This window comes from Prionailurus bengalensis, chromosome D1 (assembly GCF_016509475.1).
Source record: "Prionailurus bengalensis isolate Pbe53 chromosome D1, Fcat_Pben_1.1_paternal_pri, whole genome shotgun sequence".
Classification (NCBI taxonomy): domain Eukaryota; kingdom Metazoa; phylum Chordata; class Mammalia; order Carnivora; family Felidae; genus Prionailurus; species Prionailurus bengalensis.
The window spans coordinates 17221728-17233412 of NC_057346.1; the positions used below are offsets into that span (position 1 = coordinate 17221728).

Sequence of the window (11685 nt, forward strand, 5' to 3'; positions counted from 1 at the left end):
GCTCCGTGCTGATCCTGTGGCCACCAGCCTGAGGTGAAGTGTTGGGACCCCAGGAGACCCTGCGTGGGACCCTGCCCCAAACCCCAGACTCCTTGGCTGAGGACTCAAGACCCTTCACAGCCAGCCCCGCCTTTCTAGTTACCACCTCCCCGTGCCCTGTGTGGCTTCTCATCAACTCCCTGGCGTAGGATACAGCATTAAAAACCCCAGCAATCGGGCGCCAGCGTGGCTCAGACGGTTAAGCGTCTGACTCTTGGTTTTGGCTCAGGTCATGATCTCACGGTTTCGTGGGTTCAAGGCCTGCATTGGGTTCTGTGTGCTGACCTTGCAAAGCCTGCTTGGGATTCTCTCTCTCCCTGTCTCTCTGCCCCTCCCTTGCTCGTGCTCTCTCTAAATAAAGAATAAATAAACATTAAAAAAAAAAAAACCACCCAGCAATACGCACTAACAACAACAACAACAACAACAACACAATAAAAAGAGTTTGGAAGTCGGACCATCAGATTGGTCCCTGGGAGGGCTGCTTGATCTCGCTGTTTCTGGAGGCCCCACCACCTTCTTTGCTTCGGGTAGTCAGCTTTCTGGCTTTTTCCTTTTCCCAGTCTTCTCTCAGCTGTGTCTCTGAAGAGCTCAGATCACCCTGGCCACAGGGATTGGTCCAGAGATGGGGAAGTCAGCCTTAGGACGTTTGTTGGAAATTCTGGAAGGGGTTCTCTTTCCCCTGGCATGGCCAAGCTGATAGAAGTATACCCAAAGATGCTTCGTCTGTGCTCGGGGAGACTCTTCTGGAGACTAAAGCCACACAGGAGAGCAGAGTGCAGTGATGGAGAACACATGTACTCAGTAACCTCAGTAGAGTGCCTGGATACAGCCACACCTGAAACACTGAAACCATACCTCCTCCCGCACAGTTCACTTCCAAGAGCCGGTTCCTTTTTTCTCTTGCTTGCTGAAGCCAGTTTGACTTGGGTTTCTGTCTCTCACAAAGCGAGGGGTTGGCCAGTATGGGGAGGGGACTTAACCTCTCTGAACCGGAGTCTCTTCATCTGTCAAATGATCTCCTTAGGAAACCTGAAAGGACTCGCCCTGAAGGGTGGGGCCCCGCAGGCCCGCCGGCAAGAGCGGGAATGGTCTCGCTACAAAAGCTCTTGCCACGGTTATCTCACCTGGGCCTTCGGAGAACTCTGTGAGGTGCTTAGTGACTGTAATGGTCGTGCTCCACTTGGAGGGGAGGACTCTCGCAGTCAGGGAGGTAGCAGGTACCAGATCGCTTTCGTTTCCTCCTCCCCACCCTCCCCCAAAAGAAATAAATAAAAACTTAAAAAGAAATCCCCCCATTGGTGTAGGTGTCAGCCTCTAGGCTCTAGAGCCTCTAGCTCTGTGGGAGCAGACCCTGGCTAACCGCTGGGGTCCTTGGCAGGTGGTCGTTGGGATAAGGCTGCCTGGGAGGGCGGGCAGCGTTTGCCCTAAGAGCAGGAGGACACTGTGGTTGTGAATCGTCCCGAGAAGAGGAGGGTCCCCGGACAGGTGGAAGCAGGAAGCCCTCCCTCGAACAGGGAAGTGCTCCCCAGGCACCAGGGACAACTTGTAAGGATCAGCAGGAGCCTGGGGGTCTGGGAAGGGTTCCTGGACAGCGGGGGTTGAAGATGGCACGCGCCCCGTGGAGAACAGCAAAGGCCATCAGAAACTGAGCGTGAACCACGTACTCAGGCCCGGGCTTGGGGTTTCGATCCCGTCGCGCCGGGACGACCAGGTATTGTCCTCCCATCGCTCGGAGGAAGGACCAAGCGCTACGGGGATAACAGCTTTCTCAGATCACGCCGTTAGGAGGGAGGAACCTGGGTTCGGATTCAAGCCTGGGTCGAAAGTTCGTGACTGCAGCTCAAGTGGAGGCAGAGGGGACCAGAGGGGGGGAGCTTTGTGGTGGTCCCGCTTTGGCAATGAGCCACACCATGCCGTGGGAGTCCAACTCCTGTGACTCGGGCGGTGAGTCTTCCCCGGCTATCCCTGCACCCTTGGGCCCCTGCGTGATTGGGACCTACGGGCAGGGTCAGATGGGCCGCAGTGACAGGCAGCAGGCCTGGCCTGCAGCCTGAGTATGGGTCAGCCGGAGACCCCAAGGGGAAGGTGAAGCTTGGGCACAGAGTCTGGCACAGCGTCAGCTGGGCACTGGCGTCCGTGCGGCCCGCTTCTCCCACGGCCATTCCGGCACCTGACAGCCCCGGGCCGGGAAGGGAAGGCCCGGAGTGCCCGGGCTCGACATGGAGCTGGCAGGACCCGATTCTCCATGTTCTCATCTCAGAACTACACCTGGGCGAAGCTTCCAAAGGAGCCACCCAGGCTAGGCTTCCCTCCCCAGGGCTTTGGATGCCGGCACCCTCCCAGCCTCCTGTGCTCGCAGCGCTGGAGAAAAGCAAACGCGTGCCCCCGAGCCAGCTGCATGAAGGCGAAGGGTCTGTCCTTTGCTCCCAGACCATGTCAAACTACAGAGTTATAAACGAGATGGAAATACATTTCTAAAGTATCTGCTGCTTTAGCTCTTCTGTTCCAGGTTGAGCTGCCCGCTGGTTCCAGAGAAAGGACAAGAAAGCCCAGGGCTGCCCGGAAGCAGAGGCTGAGACTGAGCCTGGGGTCCCACCTTCCCTCCCTGGGGCCCTGCAAAGACTCCAGGTAAGGCAGGAGCAGCTCTCTTACTCTCTCTCTCTCTTTCCCTCTCTCTCTCTGTCTCTCTCCCTCCCTCTGTCTCCCTCCTTCTCTCTCCACCCACCCCGGTAGCCCCAGGGAGAGACTCTGGGTCCCAATGGGTGATGTGGCTTTCTGTCTTCTCGGTCAGCAGCTCAGTGCACAACAGATCCCTCTGCAGTCATAGCAGCTTTCCAGCCCCAGCACTGCCACCAGTGCTAACTCAAGGCTGGTGCGGGGACGGCCACCAACCCGCTTTCCTTCCTGCCTTCCTCAACTAGAGCTCAACGCGAGGCAGGGAGCAGGTGGGAGCCTGGGACCCAGGGGTCAACCGGCCCAAGGCCTCCTGGGCCACCCCCGCTATGCAGGGCCCTCTCCCAGGGGCAGGGGGTGGTCCAGCCATGTAGAGGAGCACGAGGGTCGGGGATGCCAGGAAAAAGACAAAAGGCCGGTGCGAGGGACACGTGAAAGTCACAGGCGAACCCCGGGTCCTCCGCGTGGCAGGGACCCCAGAAGCCATCCAGCCTGGCGGTTCCTGACCGCTGCAGCACACAGAACATAGCAGGTGATGCCCCCCCGCTCCTCACACATCCAGCTCCTTCCATGTCACACTCACCCTCTCTCCACCCCACACTGCACAAGTGGGGTGATGCCCCGTGCACACAGAGAGCAGAGCTTCGGCAACCCCCGAGGCCACCCAGCGTGCCGTGGCTCCTGTCCATGCTGGGCTTCCCAATTGGACAGACATCCAAGAAATATTGGTTGAACGAAAACCTGCGTGCTTTCCACAATGCAGATGACCAGGCCTCACCCCAGCGCCACCGAATCGGAACCTCAGGAGTGGGAGCCTGGCATTTTAATAGTCTACAGAGCTTCTGGGTGGTTCCAACGAGGTGCATAGGTGAGAAACCGAGGGTAGAAACGACTTGCCCAGGCCGCTGCGCTCAGTGGTGAGATCAGAAGCCCGGCCTCCGAGGCCGAGTGGTGGGCGATGGGGGTCAGGTGGGCTTGGGCTCCCTGGAGGTAGTGCGCCTGAGCAGGGGTCACAGGTAGTAGGGAAGAGAGGAGGCCCCGTGGAGGGAAGGGGCAGGGGAGTTCTGGGAGGCTGGCGGTGACACTGAGCACATTCATTCCTTTCTGGAGAGAACCTGGAGCCGTGGAGAGAGAGGGAGCGGTCGCCCCGCAGCAAGTCTAAGAAGGCTTCCTTGAAAAGGAACAAGTTGGGTTTCTGTGGCAGTCCAGCCCAGGAGAGGTCACACGGGGGGTGGATTTGGCATGAGAGAAGCAGCAGTCAGCAGACCTAGCCTGGAGTCCGGGTTCTGCCCTCTCCAGCCGCGTCCCCACACCACGCCTCAGTTTCCCCCGTGACCCCCTGATGGAAGAATAGGGGATAACAGCACCAATTCGTTTGTAGTGAGCGTAAAGAACAAGAACACGGGGGTGAGACCACTTCTCGACAGGGACTTGCCAGACCCGCCGAAAGAGCTGGGGTCCGGAGTTTCACAGACAAGGGTCTGAATCCGGCGCTGCCACTTCCTAGCTGTGCCACCGGGAGACAAGTTACTTAAGTGTCGTCATCTGCAAAATGAGGATAATGAACCTCTGCATCACAAGATAAATATGAGTTGTCAGCGAGGGAATGTGTCCCTGGCACATAGCGGCTCAATTAGCGTCTCTGTTCTTTTTGCTGGGGCGGGGGAGCGGTGTGGCCTGGCAGAAAAGTGACATTCAGGTCTGCCCCCCCCCGCCCCGCCCAAGTGGCCTGACCTCGCCTCACCTCTGTGAGCCTCAGTTTCTGCACGCACGGGGAGAGGTGGAGTGTCATCCGAACCTCACCGGAGGACTTTGCAGAGGAGGAGTTTACTGGAGGGGTTCCCTAAACGAGGGGGGACTGCTGTCAGCCAGAACGACCAGATAAAAGCAGCCGTGACTTATCAAGGGCCACAGAGCAAAGGGGCCGGGAGAGGAGGGAGGTGATGGGGGTCACAGGTGGCCAGCCCCCAGCCCCGCCTCGCAGCGCCCAGCCCACCCGGCCTCGCTCCAGCCAGAGAGCAGCTCCGGGCGCGCTGCGGTCTGGCCCGGCCCGAGGCCAGTCTGCCGCCCGCCCTGCCTGGCATTGATGGATGCTGGGGCTGCAACAGCGGGCTGGAGCCAGGATCAATACTCTAATCAACACCACACGGAACCGCCAGCGCTTTTCCCCTCCCCGAACTTGGTGTGCGTGGGGTGGGGGGGACGTTGGGGGTTGCTGAGAAGGGGGAGAGATGAACTCCAACGCTGAGAACTCGCTAGATGAATAATTGAATCAGTGGGAGAGGAGGAGGGTCGGGCAGCCGCACCCGAGCCACCCCGGCTGCAGTTGGGGGCCCGGAGGCGGGGGCCTCGTGGACCCCTCTGGCCAGGGGAAGGGATTTGGGACAAAGGTGCAGGCTCGGGTGGGGGCTGGCACGGTCATCTGCTGCTTTGCAGCCCGTCCGCTGCGTGCCCCCACCCCTGGGATGTGCCAGCTTATTACCCTCACCCTGTCCCCTTGTCCTTTCAGGCCTCCTGCAGGACCCTGGATCTGAGGCTCCCACACAGACTCCAGAATGGCCTTTCCTTCCACGTCTGAGTTCCCTTCTGCGTGGGGTCCCAGGTCTTCCTCCACCCCATGGGCCAGAACCTTTTATCTGGGAGCCCAGGGCTCTTTTCCCGGCCTTGCCTTGAGGGAGGCGTCTGAGTCCCGGAAGCTCACCTGCCATCAGAGCTTTGGTCCACTTGCTTCCGAGGCACCACGCCTCGCTCTCCTGAGCGGCCAGTGCCGTGATGAGTGTCGAGGGTGAGTTGAGGCCTTTGCTGTCCCCCTCCAGCCCCTGGTGCCCTGCTCCACTGCCTCTGTGGTCATCCTAGGGCCTGTGCACCCCACTGCCCTCCAGGGAGGAGGTCTGGGCATCTCCCACTTGCCCACCCGCTCCCCACCCCCTACCCGGCGTCGAGAGCCTTGCAGGTGTAACATCTGAGCCCCACGGCAGGCTCACGGGGGAAAGGACTCGGTCCTAGTTTATGGCTCTGCCAGGGTTTAGCTGTGTGACCTTGGAAGAGTCACTTCATCTCACTGAGCCCCACTTCACTCAGCTATACGAGGAGGATAATCGTCTCTGCCCTCCCGGCCCTGTGAGGTTTCTGAGGGGAGAAAATGCAATAATGCTTCCTAATGGCCCAGGAAGGCTCAGCCAGGAAGGGGCAGGATGGGGCTCAGGCCGACGCTGCTGACTCCACACCCCGTGATATCAATCGGCCAAAGCCGGCCGTTTCCTGGTGGGGAGACAGTACAGGAATGCAAGCATCGGATGCATGTGGGTGGACCTTGTGAGCAGTTGGGGGGTCAGGGACGGGACCCCACACCTCATCTTTTGTCATCTGTCACCGGTCCCTGCGCACCAGTCCCAGGGGTCCACGGAGGTCTGTGCTCAGGGTCAGGGCTCTGGGAAAAGGAAATGTGACCCCAAAGCCTGGCTGAACCAGGGAGGGTCTATGGTCAGCAATACTGTCCCTGGCCGGCCCCCTTTATTCCTCTCCCCAAATCACCTAGAATGTCACAGCCAGGAGAGACCTCCGAGACTTTACAGAGGAGATCCCTGAACTGACTCCAAGGCCACTGCTCTCTGCGGGGAGATTAGTGGTTTGCAAACTGGGTTCCTGGGGGACCCCGGGCCTGTGGAGATTGCCCTGGAGGTGCCGCGATGGGGGTGGGTAATGGAGGTTGAGTAAAAAGGGCTTTGCCTCCTCTCCTCTAGCTCCATTTGAGAGCCACTCCCTCCTCTTTGATCTGTATGTCACTTCCTTGAAAAATGTATGAAGAACAGTGTGAATATTCTACCTGGCGTCAGTCTCCTGTGCCCAGGCTGTGCACCCCAGCCCCCCGCTCTGTCCCTCCCCTGCGGACTGCCCTCATCCGTCCCTGTGTGGTTCTGTGCTTTTTTTCCAGACCATGATCCTCTTCACCTCTGTGTGCCTCTCTAAAATCAAAGCCAGTCCTCTAACCAACCAACCCGGCCTCTGCTAAACAGACCATAGCAGAGCCCTCCCACGTTATCGACGTGTATTTCAACCCGGGGTCTTCTGAAGATGATGCCTCGGTTCGCTTTAAAGGTCTCGGGGTAAGCCAGCCGAGGAGACGCTTCTAGTCAAGGAGGTCTTTCGGGGCTTCTTCCCCCACAGCGAAACCAAATCCCTGCCCTGCTGCCTGGCCGCCCAAGGTGCTCCTCGGGGCACAAAGCTGAGTCTTGCTGCTGAGACCGGGCAGCCAGCGGGAGCGGCAGAGTCTGTGGTGGGGCAGAGGGAAGGAGCACAGGGTCCAGAGCCTTCTAAGCCTGGCTCTGCCCTGATCTGGGGCAAGCACTGTGCTTCCATTCCCTGCTGAGAACTGGGGGTGACGGCCAGAGCATCACCTCCTAGGGTGGGCATGAGAATGCCGGGACAGAATTCACGGGGAGCCCTAGAACGGTGCCGGGCGCAGGGTGCCCTTTGACCTTGTGTTTGCTGTTATGGATAAGGGTGGGAGCAGAGGCAGACCCAGCCGCCCTGCAGGTGATTCTTACCCCTGAAGTCCTTCCATGCCCCACACTCCAGCTCACGTCATCCCCACGATCATCCCAGTGCCACATCCCTATTTTGCAGATGTTGAAATGGAGGCTCAGAGCAGGTCTGTAAACCTTCCCCCAGGGCCCCGCATTATGAGGGGGCTGACTCCCAACCCGTCCACCTCCCTGCATTGCACTTAAACTGCCGACGGCTGCCCGAGTCTGCCTGTTCCAACGTCACATTCGCACCCAGGGCCCCCTCCAGTGCGCACCGCACTGGCCGCTTCCTGAAACTGTCCCGTCTTCCCAGGCAGCCACGCCCACCCTGTCCCCTCTCCATCTCTCCCCTCCATCCCCTTCTCCCAAGATTTGGTCTGCTGAGCTGCTGCATCCCTCCATCCGTTCTGTTCATCCTCACTTTGGCTCGAGGGCCTGACCTAATTTACGGGTGGCTGGTTAGGGGAGGTTGTGTGTGTGTGTGTGTGTGTGTGTGCACATGTGTGCATTTGCATGCGTACACGCGTGCATATCTGGGGGACTGCAAAACAGAGGGAGCGTCTAATGGGGGGGGGGGGTAAAGAGTACCAGGCCGGGGGAGCCGAGCTGGGGAACTTCAGCTGGGCTCTGCAGATTGCTGGCCAAGTATATGACCGGCAATAGGTACTTAATAAATGCCCACCAAAGGGATGCATGTGTCCCCAGCGCAGACTCTGGAGGGCAGTATCCAGAGCAGGGCTGCAGTGAGGCTTTCTCCTCCCAGGGCAAAGTGTCTGTCATCTGTCGGTGGCTGCCCTCTGTGGCCTGGGTGTGTGGGGAGGGACCTCGAGCTCCCCCGTTCATTGTCCAGTGTGTAGATTCCATCCTGGACGTAGAAGCCCCCTCCCCTTGCCCCTGCCCCCTGCTACGGAAGCCGTGGTGGAAACGAGCAAGCGGGACCTTGGGGACAAGTCTGGCACCGACCGGCGCTTGTCAATGCTAGGGGACCTAGGGCAAGTTGCCTAACCTCTCTGAGCCTCACTTCCTCTTTGGTGAATGGAGGCTCCTCCTCTCTACTGTGATGGTCTCTGGGAGTTAAGTGGATGCAAGGAGACTGCAGGGGCGTTCTCACGTGAGGACTTTCTCTCGTCTATACAGTAGGGATATTTGGCTCTGTGTCACAGGGCCAGTGTGCAGGTTCCTCAAGATGGCTCATGTAGAGCTCTTTGCACACTGCATGGCATGTAGCAGGGGGTCGACAAAAGCAGCTACTTCTAGGAAGTAAGCGGCCAGCTCTCCCCCCAGGCGGGTCAACCCCCAGCTTACTTCTTCCCCTGGCAATGCAATGCAGATGCCGGCAGCCAAGCCCAGGAACTCTCTGGGTGTTCCATCTTCCAGGGTTTTTTTTTTGTTGTTTTTGTCCCAGGCAAACCAACCACTGATGAACGTCCTGCCTCTGGGACAAAGTGGTCCCCAGCATGACTGTCTAGGGGTCCTGGTGGGGCTGTGTTCCTGGGCTGGAAGAGGGACTGTATGACCTTTGGCTCTGGGGGTTTAAACTCAGCCCTGGTCTCCACCTGCCCTCTGGTGTGGGCAAGAGGAGGCAGGGTTCTGGGCCCAAGAGGCCTGGTGGGAAACACATAGCTCATTTGGCTGCTGGTTAGGAAGGGAGGAAAGCTCAGGGAGCAGGGGCTTGGCCTGGGGGAGCCCCATCTTATTCTCGCCCTGGCGGCAAGAGCTGGAGCCCAGGCTGGAGGGCAGGCTGTGGGTCAGGACACCCGAGCTCCGTCCCTGACCTTTCCGGTAATCCGTGGGCACGGTGTGAGGTCAGTCTGGGCATGGGCTTCCCCGCTTGTGGACTGGGGTGCCCCACAGCACTCTTTCCAGCATCATCAAGGGGCTGATAAGATACCGAGACAGCAGACCCCTCTGTGAACGGCAGGTGCCACCTTGCGTGTCCTCTGGGCAGGCTTCTAGCCCTCTCCCTGCCACCCTCCCTCCTCCATCCTGTCCGGAGAGCAGCCGGTGGCCCATGGGCAGAGCCTCTCCCCAAGCTCCCCGTGGCCTGGCCGTGGCCTCACTAGAGAGCACATTTCTGCTCCATTAGCCGGCCACGAAATGTGTTCAGAGTTTCCTGACGGGCACAGAAGCTGCCACCACATAAAACAGGCAGAAAATAAAACGCTCATCTTCCTCCCGGACCTGGTATAGGCGGGTCAGTTCTGTATGATCAGCCCTCAGACCGTGGGCTGGAAAGACGCAAGATCCCAGCTCTGCTCACCACCCTGAAGAAACAACCTGCTTGTGGAAAAAAAAAAAAAAAAAAAAAAGAAAGTTGAAATACAATCACAGTTTAGTTCAAGTTGGATATTAATAGCTTCAGGGGCAGGGCTCAGAAAGAAAGAGGGGAGGGCAAGGAGAAGGGGAGAGGGAGCTGTGAACACCATCAACATCCAATTTCCTTGGAGAATCAGGAACCTGCAAGGCTCTGGTCTGGGGTGGGGGAGGATGGGGTGCTGCTGCCTGGGCACCGTGGGGGCCCCCAGCCTCTGGCCCGCCGCCTCACCGGCCCGGACACCTGTCTCCAGCTCCAGCTGCCCCCTTTCCATGCCTCGGTGCGCAGTGCTCTCTGGCCGGTCCATACATGCCCGGGGCTGTGGGCTCTCACATCTGTCGGAGACGGGGCCGGGGCCACACCTGTGGGGGTGCTGCTGTGACTTACCCATCCCTGGCTGCGTGAGCGTGGGCTGCTGACGGCTCATAGCTGCCCCTTCTGCAGAGATCTGCCCTCTGGGCAGTGGGTTACCTCTAGCGGCTCCTCAGGGCACCCACCAGCCAGCCAATGACGGGCTGACGCAGGGAACAGTGGGCTGAGCGCCTTGCCAGGAGTGGAGGTAATATTCTTGGCTGATTTATGTTCCAGGGTGACCCATGCAGTGACTTGCCCTGAGACCCTCATGCCCTTCCCTCTGCTGCTTCTCTTACTTTTTTATGTGTTTTGGATGAAGGGGACTCCCTCAAGAAATCATGAATCCCGAACCCCTGCCTCAGGCTCTGCTGTTGAGAAACCCACGCTTAAGAGCATCTGGGTGGCCTGGAGCAGATCATCGGACAATCTGAGCCTCAGCGCCCTCAACCAATCCCTCGGGAGGTGTTGCAGGTAGGTAGGTAACTTTCAAATTTGGTGACATACAGCACACACTTATCATCATCCCACAGTTCTTGGGGGCAGAAGCCCGACTGGGGTCTCACGGGGCTAAAATCAAGGTGTCGGTGGGACTGCATTCCTCTCTGGAGGCTCAGGAGAGGGGCTGTTCTGCTTCTGGAGGCCTCTCCATTTCCTTGACTTCGTGGCTCCTACTCCCCATCTTCAAAGCCGGAAGTGGCCAGTGAAGTCTCCCTTGTGCTCTGTCACACTGAGTCCAACTCTCCTGCCCCCCTCTTTTACTAACAGGGACCCTTGTGATCGTGTTGGGCCCACCCAGATAATCCAGGATAATCTCTCCATCTCAAGATCCTTAGCCTAATCATCTCTGCAGAGTCTCTTTTGCCATGGAAGGGAGTATATTCACGGGGAAGAGGAGGGAGACACTTGGGGGGCATTATTCTATGTACCGTATACCCGGTGGATCTCAATCAATATCTCCTCATTTCCTCTCCGTAGGCATGTTATCGCACCCCTATGAGACTATTCCTACATCCTTAATTTAAAGATCATGGTGGGGGTTAATAGGGATCAACGGGGTGTGTGTGGGGGGGATTGCAGACGGGCATAGAGAAGTAGAGGCTAGTCCTATGGACTTATTTTTTTTTCTTAATTTTTAAAAGTTTATTTATTTATTTTGCCAAGGGGGAAAGGTCAGAGAGAGAGGGAGGGAGAGAATCCCAATCAGTTTCTTCGCTGTCCGTGCAGAGCCCACGTCGGGGCTTGAACTCACCAACTGCAAGATCATGACCTGAGCCGAAACCAAGAGTTGGACACTTGACCAGCTGAGCCACTTGACCAGCTGAGTCCAGGTGCCCCAGTCCCACGGACTTAGTGATCTCCCGTTATGGTCCCCACTCCAGATTCCGTGCCCTGTGTGTTCTCCTCTGAAGGAAGCCCTTCTCCTTGCCTTCCTGGGTGCTAAGTTTTCTGGGGATACCTCTGTAGGAGAAGAACCCCGAGTTGCCCTTGAGAATGGGATAGAGAGGGGAGGGCTTCTGAGCCTGTTGTGGAGAGGGGAGAGAGGAGGGAGTGCTAAGCCCATTTCTTACCCACCGTTTGCCCGGAGCGTGACTTCTTGGTGTTGGATATTCGAGAAGGGACGGGCATCAAGATAGAGAGTGAGGAGCGGCTACAAATGGACGGGGTTCTGTGAGATACGCAGGCACTTGGGATTCAGTTGACGGTCATCGCAGGACCAGGATCAGAAATCGGGCCTGTCGCAGCCAGACTGCTGGTAATTTCCCTTATTTATGCTCT

General features: G+C 58.2%; 1 long non-coding RNA gene across 1 annotated transcript; it reads left to right on the forward strand.

Annotated features, from left to right (window-relative positions):
• The first annotated feature begins 430 nt into the window (after positions 1-430).
• On the forward strand, positions 431-9569 carry LOC122483070. The gene is made up of 4 exons (XR_006297292.1): positions 431-2670; positions 5225-5500; positions 6650-6821; positions 7294-9569. It is a non-coding gene; the product is annotated as an uncharacterized LOC122483070 (long non-coding RNA).
• The last annotated feature ends 2116 nt before the right edge of the window (positions 9570-11685 follow it).